This window comes from Piliocolobus tephrosceles, chromosome 10, assembly GCF_002776525.5.
Source record: "Piliocolobus tephrosceles isolate RC106 chromosome 10, ASM277652v3, whole genome shotgun sequence".
Lineage (NCBI taxonomy): Eukaryota > Metazoa > Chordata > Mammalia > Primates > Cercopithecidae > Piliocolobus > Piliocolobus tephrosceles.
This window is the reverse complement of record NC_045443.1, coordinates 74,155,892-74,167,269: the sequence shown is the minus strand read 5'-3', so window position 1 is coordinate 74,167,269 and position 11,378 is coordinate 74,155,892. Positions and strand designations below refer to the sequence as shown.

The 11,378-nt window shown below is 40.9% G+C and overlaps 1 pseudogene; it reads right to left on the bottom strand.

Annotated features, from left to right (window-relative positions):
* Window positions 1–943: 943 nt before the first annotated feature.
* LOC111544641 overlaps window positions 944–11,378 on the bottom strand; it is a 34,914-nt pseudogene continuing 24,479 nt past the window's right edge.

Below are 11,378 nucleotides of genomic sequence, written 5' to 3'. Positions count from 1 at the left end.
AGTATCCAAGAAATTGTTGCCAAGCCCAACATCATGCAGTTTTCACCTATGTTTTCTTCTAAGTGTTTTACAGTTCTATATTTTAAATTTCAGTCATAATCTATTTCAAGTTGATTTTTTTTGTATGGTGCAAGATAAGGGTCCAATGTCATCCTTTTTGCACATGGATATCCACTTTTCCCAGCACCGTTTGTTGAATAAAATATCCTTTCCCCTTTGTGTACTCTTAGCATCCTTGTCAAAGACCAGTTGACAGTATATGTGTGGGTTTATTTTGAAGATCTTTATTCTGTTCCATTGGCCTGTATGTCTGCTTTTATGCCAGTTCCATACTGTTTTAATTACTATATGTTTGAGATGTATTTTAAAATCAGGAAGTGTGATGCCTCTGTGTTCTTTCTCAAGAGTGTTTTGTTTATTCAGGGTCTTTTGTGGTCCCATATGAATTTCAGGAGTTTTTTTTTTTTTCTATTTCTATAAAAAACACCACTGAATAGGATTGCATTGAATCTATAGATCACTTTCAGTAGGATAGACACTTTTTAAATATTAATTCTTCCAATCCATGAACACAGGATGTCTTTCCATTTGTGTTTTCTTTCATTTCTTTCATCAATTATTTGTAGTTTTCAGCATACAAGCCTTTTGCCTCCTTGGTTAAATTTATTCCTGAGTATTTTATTCTTTTTGATGCTATTATAAATGGGATTGTTTTCTTAATTTTTCTTTTCAAATAGTTCATTGTTAGTATGTAGAAACAAAACTGATTTTTTTTTTTTTTGAAATTTTAAGGTCAGTTTGTTTAGTTCAATTATGAAAGCTATCAGAAGAATATTCTCCTGAAAATAATTTTTCTTAGAATAAAAGAAAGGAAAATCAAAACCCTCTGAGCATAGCCACAGATGCTGTGGCAGTTAAGCCTCTCTGCAGATGGGGACGTCCATTAGTCAGCTGAGTCACTCTCTGGGTCAGCAGGATTGTAGTCCGGATGATCCTCATCATCCTCCAGCTCCAAGTCATCCATTTCTTGGAACAAAGACTTAATCTACCTCCACATTGTTTCCAGCATCCTCCAAGAACTGGATATCAGATGTGTCAAGATTATGATCTGTTCAAGTAGTTGTTTCCCACTAATTTGTTTTTTCTTGCTTGTTCTTCTTTTATCCTTTTCTTTTTAAGTTCCAATAATTCTTTATCAAACTCGTCCTTCCGATTTAAGAAATTCTCTATTGTAATTGGGATGCCATGGAATAATTGCTTTTCAGCCTTTTCTGCTTCTGTTTCTTGTTTTCTTTTCTTCTTCTCTTCTAGTTTTTATCTGATCTACTATTTCATTTAATGTTTCTTGCACAGCTGTCACTAGAGTAAAGATCATCACCATACCAAGATTTTCTTCAGCCTGTACTGCTAGTAATTTTAAAATGTCTGAGACATCATTCTCTTCTAGATTTTCCAGAGGGAATATTTCATAAAGGGGAACTTCATCTGGGTATTTTTCACTGTATGTAAACTTGAGGGTAGTCTGAACAGTTTCATCATTTTCTCCAGCCTCAGATGTCACAGTAATGGTGAAGCTGGGTGGATTTTCTGATAATACTATGAAGGAGTCAGGGTAGATGGACTCCTGCGCTACTCCTCGCCGTAATCTGTCATCGTGGCCCTTGCTGCTGCCCACAGATCGCTCAGACTCCTAGGCGGCGCACAGCAGCGGACACAGTGGCCGCACCGGGAGAGCGGGAAACTACCCCAGATGGAGTTTCGTTCCTGTTGCCCAGGCTGGAGTACAATGGCGCGATCTCGGCTCACTGCAACCTCCGCCTCTCGGGTTCAAGCGATTCTCCTGCCTCAGCCTCCCCTAGTAGCTGGAATTACAGGCGCATGTCACCATGCCCAGCTAATTTTTGTATTTTTTTGGTGGAGACGGGGTTTCGCCATGTTGGCCAGGCTGGTCTCGAACTCCTGACCTCAGGCGATCCGCCCACCTCGGTCTCCCAAAGTGTTGGGATTACAGGCGTGAGCCGCTGTGCCCGGCCCTGTATTCACTTATTGGTTCTAAAATTTAACAATTATTTATTAAACATTTGTTCTGCGTAAATGTTGGAAACACTAACCACAACATAGAGATACGTTTTAAACTGTCACTCACATTATTTGACTCAACTAAATAAATAATCATAATACTTTGAATTCTAACCAAGTTAATTAATTATAAGATTTTCCTATAAGCCATTTCACAAATTTCTGTGTTTCATTGAATTGTGGACAAAATAAATACTGACTACTTAGAGCTGGAATGAGGCACAGGGTTTGCTATATTGACAAGTCACACCTGACAGTACTCTACAATCCTATTTTAAGTGAAGTAAGGACAGTTTTTTTGCACTCATATTTTTTAGAGTGATATAGATAAAGCAAGACCAGAGAATTAAAGAGAATATGTAGAATTTAGCATATGTGGTAGTCAACTTCCAAGAAGGCCCCCAGTGACTCTTGTCTCCTGGTACGCACGCCTTTGCACCCTCCCACCGTGAGTAGAGCTGACCTGTGGAACCAATGAGATATTGTGGGAAAATAGTGTGTGACTTTTGAGTCCAGAGCATAAAAGGCATCATGGTTTCTACCTTGTTCTCTCTTGGATCCGCAGCTGTTGGGGAAGCCAGCTGCCATATCATGAAGACATTCAAGCAGCCCTGTGGAGAGGTCTGCCTGGCAATGAACTGAGACCTCCTGCCAAGAACCAACACTACTTGTCAGGTATGAAAGTGAGCTGCCTTAAAAGCGGATCCTCCAGCTCCAGTCAAGCCTTAAGACGGCTGCAACTGCACCTGACCTCTCAACCACGAGCTTATGAGAGACTCTGAGCGAGGACCACCCACTTAAACGGCACCTGGTCTCCTGACACACTAAAACTATGTGAAAATAAGTATTTTTCTAAGATGTAAATTTTGAAATAATTTGTTATATAACAATATAGTATAGTGTGTAAAACCTGAAACCTCCAAAATCATTTACAAAGTTATATGTGTACAGGAATCTAACAAGATCAAAATGTTTAACCTGACTTAGTAGAACTGGTTTATTTCTAAACTTTGCTTCCTTAAAAGTAACGTGTGACCTATTTTGTTGATATTTTTGTTGGGGGAGGAGGAGGAGGTGTGTGAAAATTTCTTCTGTCCAGGAAATTTGAAGAGAGCGGTTCCCATTTGTGAAGAGAATCAGTGCTAGTAACTTGGGGTCAGCCTTCAAGAGCCATCAATATCCTTATGAAATAGAAGATAATGGGATTTTGTGTTAAGAAATAATGACTATTTGAAGCAACAATGTATATATTTTAAAGTAGGAAGAGAGCAAGGGTATGGATTGCTGGATGTGAACTTGTCTGAGAATGCGTCCTGCTTCCAGGAAATGGCAAATGCACTCAGAGAAGAAAAGAAGGTTCCCCCGCAAAAGTGAGATTCCTCAGGAGCCTCATGAATCAGAGACCTCTCAACACCAAGAGCCTTGCCTCATTCTGTATTTGAGAGCAAATTTCTCTTTTGCAGCAGCACTCCATCATTTTACTACTCCTTAGGAACTTAAGGTGTGGTCATGGCAGCAGTGCCACTAGGTTTTACTCCTTGCCATTTGACTCGCACCGTCTGCAATTTTCCAGGGCACCTGTAAGCCCAAAGGAACCTCCTGAGCACCCATACGTGGGGAGGTAAGAGGAGAAAATCAGAAAGGCTTGACTGAACAAGCTTAAGACCCTCTCCTCCTCCCAACTGAGACAGCAATCAGTGAAAGCCCTTCTTATATGTGTATGCACATTTTTTCAAAGGCAGCTTTCATTAGAGTTTCAAAGGCATATATGATCCAAAAAAGGTTGCTCAAATCTAAGAACATTTAAAATGTTAAATCCACTTTTTTTTGAGACACTCTTGCTCTGTTGCCCAGGCTGGAGTGAAGTGGTACGATATTGGCCCACTGTAACCTCCACCTCCGGGGTTCCGACTGTTCTCGTGCCTCAGCCTCCCAAGTAGCTGGGATTACACGTGTGTGCAGCCATGTCTGGCTAAGTTTTTTTGTATTTTTGTAGAGATGGGTTTTTGCCACATTGTCCAAACTGGTCTCAAACTCCTGGCTAGTCATGTGCTTCATGTACATTATTTTATTTAATCCTTGTAGGAAGCCTAAGAGGTAGGTGAGTTAACCCTTTACAGTGAGTTAACATAATGACTACATGGGATCTCTAATATGTGGGTTCACCTTAGGTGGATCTCACATTAGGTGGTTTGCAAACAACTAATGATGCATCAACAATTCCTGAAATCAAATATGTAGACAACAACTAATAGGCCATGAATTTGATATATGCTAGTATGTGTCATGACTGGACAGAAAGACATACTTTTGTTGCTTTGAGATTAACCCTCTGATCCAATGTCAAATACACTATTTACTAGCTTTTTTATGACAATTCAACAATGTCAGGAAACTATTCTTATAATTGGCTATAATTAATGCATAGCTGTAAGAGGAAGTAAATGAATTTTTATTAAAAACAGACCTTTTAGATTGCTACCATCAGGCAATTAAAGCAGTTGAGAGAAGCTTTATGCTATAACCTTGTGTATAAATTAGGGGAAAATGTGAAAAAGTCAAAACATGCTCTCAATGACCTTCCACATCTTTTCAACACCTCTCCCTATTATCTGCTTGCCTCTTCTATGCTGACATACACTTAAGATCATTTATGTTTTTCTGAATGACCCCCGGACTACAGGACTAATGTCCACACATCACTCACCCAAACCTACATTGGGAACAAACTGGGCATTCGTTGTATTTTGTCTTTAAATGAAAAAAGGCCACTGATTTGGCTGTTATAAATAAGAAGGAACTGGCCCCACCTACCTAATGTTTACTTTCCTCTGACCCTTGATTCTAGGCCAGGACACTTTTATGGTTCGAATACACTTACCTTAGGAATGAAAAGGGCGACAGTTACTGTGTTGAGTGCCTTGACTCAGCGATGCTGGACCCCTGCCAAGACTCCTGTTGGGGAGGATATTAAGAGTAAATTTTGGCCAGGCACGGTGGCTCATGCCTGTAATCCCAGCACTTTGGGAGGCCGAGGTGGGTGGATCACAAGGTCAGGAGTTCGAGACCAACCTGGCCAATATGGTCAAACCCCATCTCTACTAAGAATACAAAAATTAGCTGGGCGTGCTGGCACACACCTGTAGTTCCATCTACTCTTGAAGCTGAGGCAGAAGAATTGCTTGAACCCAGGAGGCAGAGGTTGCAGTGAGCTGAGGTGGCACCACTGCACTTCAGCGTGGGCAACAGAGGGAGACTCCATCTCAAAATAAATAAATACAAGTAAACTTTTTTATCAGGACTTCATTAGTACAGTATAGATGTACAGTAACTATTGTAGGCCTAGACTTTTATCAGACCACTTTCAGAATCTTCCCCAGCCCAGCTGTCCCTGACCCTTTCCCCAGGCTCCTGGTCCATCATTGTAGGGATGTATCCTGACTTTTACGTCCTAAGGTTATTTCATCAGGAACCAGGGGCTCCACTCATTGTCTTATTTACACCTTGGAATCAAACTTAGAGTTGGAATTCTAACTGTAGTTGGCTCAGCTGATTTATCTTATGTAGGAGATAGTTTAGTAAGTCAAAATATTTTTCTATCCAGACTTCTCAGGCCAGACACACTACCTCTGTGCGCTGTCATCTTAATTCTATGACCCGAGGAACGTTACATAAGTTATCTGTGCTTACATAGTTGCCATGCTATTTATTTTCATCTTGCTCAGGCTTAAATAGCTCTGATAACCATTTCATTGGTTGTGATACTGTGTGGGGGACTTTTTAACTTTCTTCCCTCCATATCTGAGCCCATTTTGGTTTTCATTGTTAGTTTCTGTTTGAGGACAAAGTATTTCATCTTCTCTTTACTTTTATGTACCTCAAGAAAAAGGGTGCAGAAGAAATAAGCTTGACTGAGACAAGCAAGACACAGGCTGCCTCAGAAAATCTGGATCCTGCTCTCTTTGCTGAGTTGTTGTTCACTCCATCTAGGTGAGAATTATATCTTATTCGCATAGGGGAATATCGGCAGACATCAGTTTCCACATCTTAATGAGTATCCCTAGAGGCTTCACTTTCATGAGAGTCAGTCCCATAGTTCACCTTCCCCATCTCATCTGCCTTTCTCTCAGCCACTTCTAGCAATGTAAAGTGAGAAAACGGAACATGTACGAAGACCCATTGAGTTTGCTTATCTACAAATTTGGAGATATTCATGTGAATCTCAGAATTTGGTATGTTTATCAGTATAGCTTGAAGTGGGTAAATGGATGAGAGGGCAGAGTCAGGATGTAACCCATTCATTCTCTTCTGCTCTGTTTCATAGTATGTCTTTGTGTGCCTGTTTTTTATGTTTCACTTTTTAACTTAAGGGTATGCCCCCTTCATTTGTTGGTTTTTGAATTAGTAAATTTTCTTGATTTTTTTTTTAACAGATATTAAGGTAGAAAATGTCTGTGATGTAGTTAGCCCCTTGGACATCTCAGAAATCCCCCAAACATGTGCGTTTTCCTCCACAACTGCTTAGCTTTTGATAGGCTGCTAGAATTAGGTGCTCTAGAGAGTATTTCCAAGTCACTGAACCTGAGAGTCCCCTTAATTCATCTGCCCCTCATTGTTGAGATGTATTCTTTCTATAATTGGTTACTTTATTCATTACATGATTTTTCCTCATTTTAGTCTCTGAAATTAATCTCAAATTCAACTTTTGTTAGTTTTTTTGAGTGCAATGGCGCGATCTCCGCTCACTGCAACCTCCACCTCCCAGGTTCAAGCCATTCTTCTGCCTCAGCCTCCCTAGTAGCTGGGATTACAGACACCTGCAACCACGTCCAGCTATTTTTTTGTATTTTTAGTAGAGAGGGGGTTTCACCACATTGGCCAGGCTGGTCTTGAACTCCTGACCTCAGGTGATCCACTGCCTCAGCCTCCCAAAGTGCTGAGATGATAGGCGTGAGCGACTGCACCTGGCCCAAAGTCTCTTTCATCTATATAATTCTAATAAAAGTAATAATATCATAGCCGGGCGCGGTGGCTCAAGCCTGTAATCCCAGCACTTTGGGAGGCCGAGACGGGCGGATCACGAGGTCAGGAGTTCGAGACCATCCTGGCGAACACGGTGAAACCCCGTCTCTACTAAAAAATACAAAAAACTAGCCGGGCGAGGTGGCGGGCGCCTGTAGTCCCAGCTACTCGGGAGGCTGAGGCAGGAGAATGGCGTAAACCCGGGAGGCGGAGCTTGCAGTGAGCTGAGATCCGGCCACTGCACTCCAGCGCGGGCGACAGAGGAGACTCCGTCTCAAAAAAAAAAAAAAAAAAAAAAATTATATCATCCTAGATAGATAATAATTTCCTTTAAACTGTCATAATGAAAGACCACAGTCTCTGCAATTAACCTCTGCTTTGTTCTGTGACAGTTTTTATGATCGGAAATTTCTTCCTGATTTTTATCCTGAATCCCTCCTATATAGGTCTTCTTTTATTTTTCTCAGTTCTCTTAACAGGCTATTTATCTTCCTTACCTAAATCATTCCCAGACAGGTGAAGTCTTACTGGTGAAACCTTAGAAAGCACTTCCATCAGTAAAAACCCTTTCTCCGACTTCTAAATCATTAATGCACATGGTAAATGAGAGGAGGCATGGTACTAACACCCAAAGGCAGTCCATTAAAAATTCTGTGTCTCAGGGAGATAAGAGGAACTAAACTGTTGTAGTTGCAGTATCTGGTATTCCTTACTTTTCTATTCTAAGTTTTAACCTTCTAAGCTTCACTCAGAGAGAATATGGCATGGCTAAAGATATTTCACTAATAAAAGTGAAATCATTTATCTGAATTTAGGGCCTTTTTCCATTTTAGGCCATCAGCAATGAGTTGCCATATTGTCATATTCCCACAGAATCCTATTCAAAATACCTGCCTATCTAGAAAGTTAACATTTTTTTCATTTCTTTGATTTTTTAAATCAGTTTTTTAAATTCCAGAAATAATAACTGCAAATGCATTAACATTTTAAAAAAAATAAGATAAGACAGATAATTAAAATAAAACTATTTTCCTCCCCACTCATTCCAACACTTCCAAAAATTTATCATGATTAATCATAGTTTTTCCAAAATCTTAAGATATATGCATATATATCCATAAAACATGATATGTTAACTTTGTGAACTGTTCCACACCTTGCTTTTTTCACTTAAGAATTTGTCTTAGATAGACTTTTCTTTTTTTTATTTTTTTGATGACAGAGTCTTGCTCTGTTGCTCAGGCTGGTGTGCAGTAACATAATCATGGCTTACTGCAGCCTTGACCTCCTGAGTAGCTGGGACTACAGGTGTGCGCCACCATGCCCAGCTAATTTGTGTATTTTTAGTAGAGACAGGGTTTCGCCATGTTGGCCAGGCTGGTCTCAAACTCCTGGACTCAAGTGATCCTTTCACCTCCACCTCCCAAAGTGCTGGGATTACAGACATGAGCCACCACGCCCATCCATTTTAGGTATCTTTCCATGGCAGCACTTATACTTCTATTTTATTCTATTTAATGGCTTACCTAGTATTCTCCTGGGTCCTTTTATCTCAGTCAGAATATTTTGGGCTTTAAGTAACTGTTAAATAAAGTGGCCTGCATAATAAAGGGCTTTATTATTTCTCACAAAAAGAAGCTTAGAGTCAGGTTTAATTCAACAGTTTCATAATATCATAAAGATCCAAGTATGCTGCAGGCTAATTCAACAGCTCAGTAATGTCATGGAGATTCAGTCAGATTCCTTCCTCTGTTCTGCTATTCTCAGCTAAAGGTGAGAAACCGCATATCCTCAGGATGGCTGCAGCAGCTCTGGGCATTATGCATCACACAGCCGTATCCACAGGCAATAAAAGGACTGTTCCTTCCCATGGGCCTCTTTTTTGAACTAAGGAACATCTGCAGATCACATTTGTCAGGACTTAATTACATGTCCATGCTAAAACCAATCTTTGGTCAAAGGAAATGAAACCACCCTGATTACCTTACATGAAGGGTTGGCAAACGATGGCTTACGGGTAAAATCTGACCCATTGCCTGTTTTTGCATGGCCTGTGAGCTATGAGTTTTACATTCTTAAAGGGTTGGTAAACAATAAAAGGAAGACTACTTTGTGATGTAAAAAAATTACATGAAATTCAAAGTTCGATATCTATGAAGAAAGTTTAGGTATTCTTAAAGAATGCTTTTACACTACAACAGCAGAATTCAGTAGTTGGAACAGAGGCCGTATGGCCCACAAAGCCTAAGATATTTACTCTCTGGTCTTTTACAGGAAAAGTTTGCCAACCTCTGGCTTAGATGATCACCTGAGGCCAAGGAGCCTCTCCCTTGAACACGAGACTCCCTTAAACACAAGACTATGTAGTCAGTAAGCACAAACAAAACTGGGGCTTTCCCTAGCAAGGCTGCAAAGGGGGAGAAGAAATGGATTTGGATAGATAGTTACCTATCCAAATGTTACCACACATTTTCTCAAGAAATTTCAATCAGCTCTCTGAGAACAGCTTCATCTTTAAATGAATGTTCATAGGTAACAGCAACTCATGCATCAATGTTGGAAAGTGAGCTCGTTTTCACATTGCTTCAGGTTAGGCAGAAGGTTTGGTAAAGGGATTAACTTAATTGTTGCCTTGTGGTTTACAAAAAGAAGCCCCAGTTGGCACGCCACATAAAATCTTCTGTATCTCACTCTTGTTTACATTTCCAACATCCCCTGCCAGTGCAAGTACCTGACTCTATCGCTCCTTCCATTGTGAAACACTTGAAATTCGCTGAGTTTATGAAGACTTTTCCTGCTGCATTGCCTTTGTCCATGCTATTATTTCTACTTGGAACACCCTTTCTTCTTGTCCACCTGGACAATTTCTTAGGTGAAACTTTAAGACCTAACTCAAGTGTTACTTTCTTTGAAAAACCTTATAGGAGCACATTTGGGGCTATCTTACTTTGTTGTCTTGGCTTGGGTTGCTTAAAAAGAACCTAAACAAGGGTGCTCTCTCTTTCATTTATTTTGAGAGGTAACACCAGAGAACAAGAGTTGGGAGTGGGAGACCAGGAGTAAACCGCAACAAGAAAACCGATACAGAGGTGCATTATTTAGCTGGTTACCTTTTTAGGCAGTGGGGACTTGGGCCTGCTGGAGAGCTTCTGAGGAGCCCAAATTCAGAATTGTTTGCTGAGACACAAAAGAAGGGATAATCTTATCCTCTACTGATATGCAGTTGCACCAGGAAGTCTTTGCTCCCTCATACTCCCGTGTTTGCACAGCAGAGAAGCCTCAGGGCAGAAAGCAAAAGATACCTAGTGCAGCTATCAGATGTCATCCTGGCTCAACTGGTAGCTATGGGTATGAAATGGGCAAAATATGTCTGATATACCCCATATTGTGTATTTCTCAGATCTGCTAGGAATCTTTATCATATGTAGTCTGGTACAGAGCCTTCAAGGTGGTAACTGACAGCAATACCTATGGAAGATATTATACAAAAGTGTTGGAGGAACAAGCAACAGTTCCTGATGTTGTAATTGTTTTCATAATTGATACTCATCCTCTCTCTCTTCCGCCACAACTTGACCTAGGTTCTTTGCCTAGTGGATTGCCCAGCTCTTCATCCTGGAGGGGCTGGTACCTTTAGTTGCTTTGGCATTATTGGATAAGGGCTGTTGCATTTTCTCATTTATGATACCACTGGGTATGAAAACACCTTGCTACTCACTGACTAGCCATGTCCATTCGCACGATGTCATCAGTATAGCACAATATTCTGCAGAATGCCAAACTGATCAGTGACCTATGGACAATGTATATTGTGATGCAGAGCAAGAAAGTTAACATAGTCCTGCAGCAAGCAGTGAGTGTGTGCTGCTCTTCTTCCCGCATAAAAGGCAACTTCTTCTTTTTTTTTTTTTTTTGAGACGGAGTCTCGCTCTGTCGTCCAGGCTGGACTGCGGTGGCGCAATCTCGGCTCACTGTAAGCTCCGCCTCCCGCGTTCACGCCATTCTGCTACCTCAGCTTCCCGAGGAGCTGGAACTACAGACGCCCGCCACCACACCAGGCTAATTTTTTGTATTTGTAGTAGACACGAGGTTTCACCGTGTTGGCCAGGGTGGTCTCAATCTCCAGACCTTGTGATCTGCCCGCCTCAGCCTCCCAAAGTGCTGGGATTACAGGTGTGAGCCACCACGCCCGGCCAAAAGGTAACTTATTTTGCTCCTTTTTATTCATAGGGATTGAGAGAAACCTATTCACTAGAGCAATAACCACATGTCAGGCA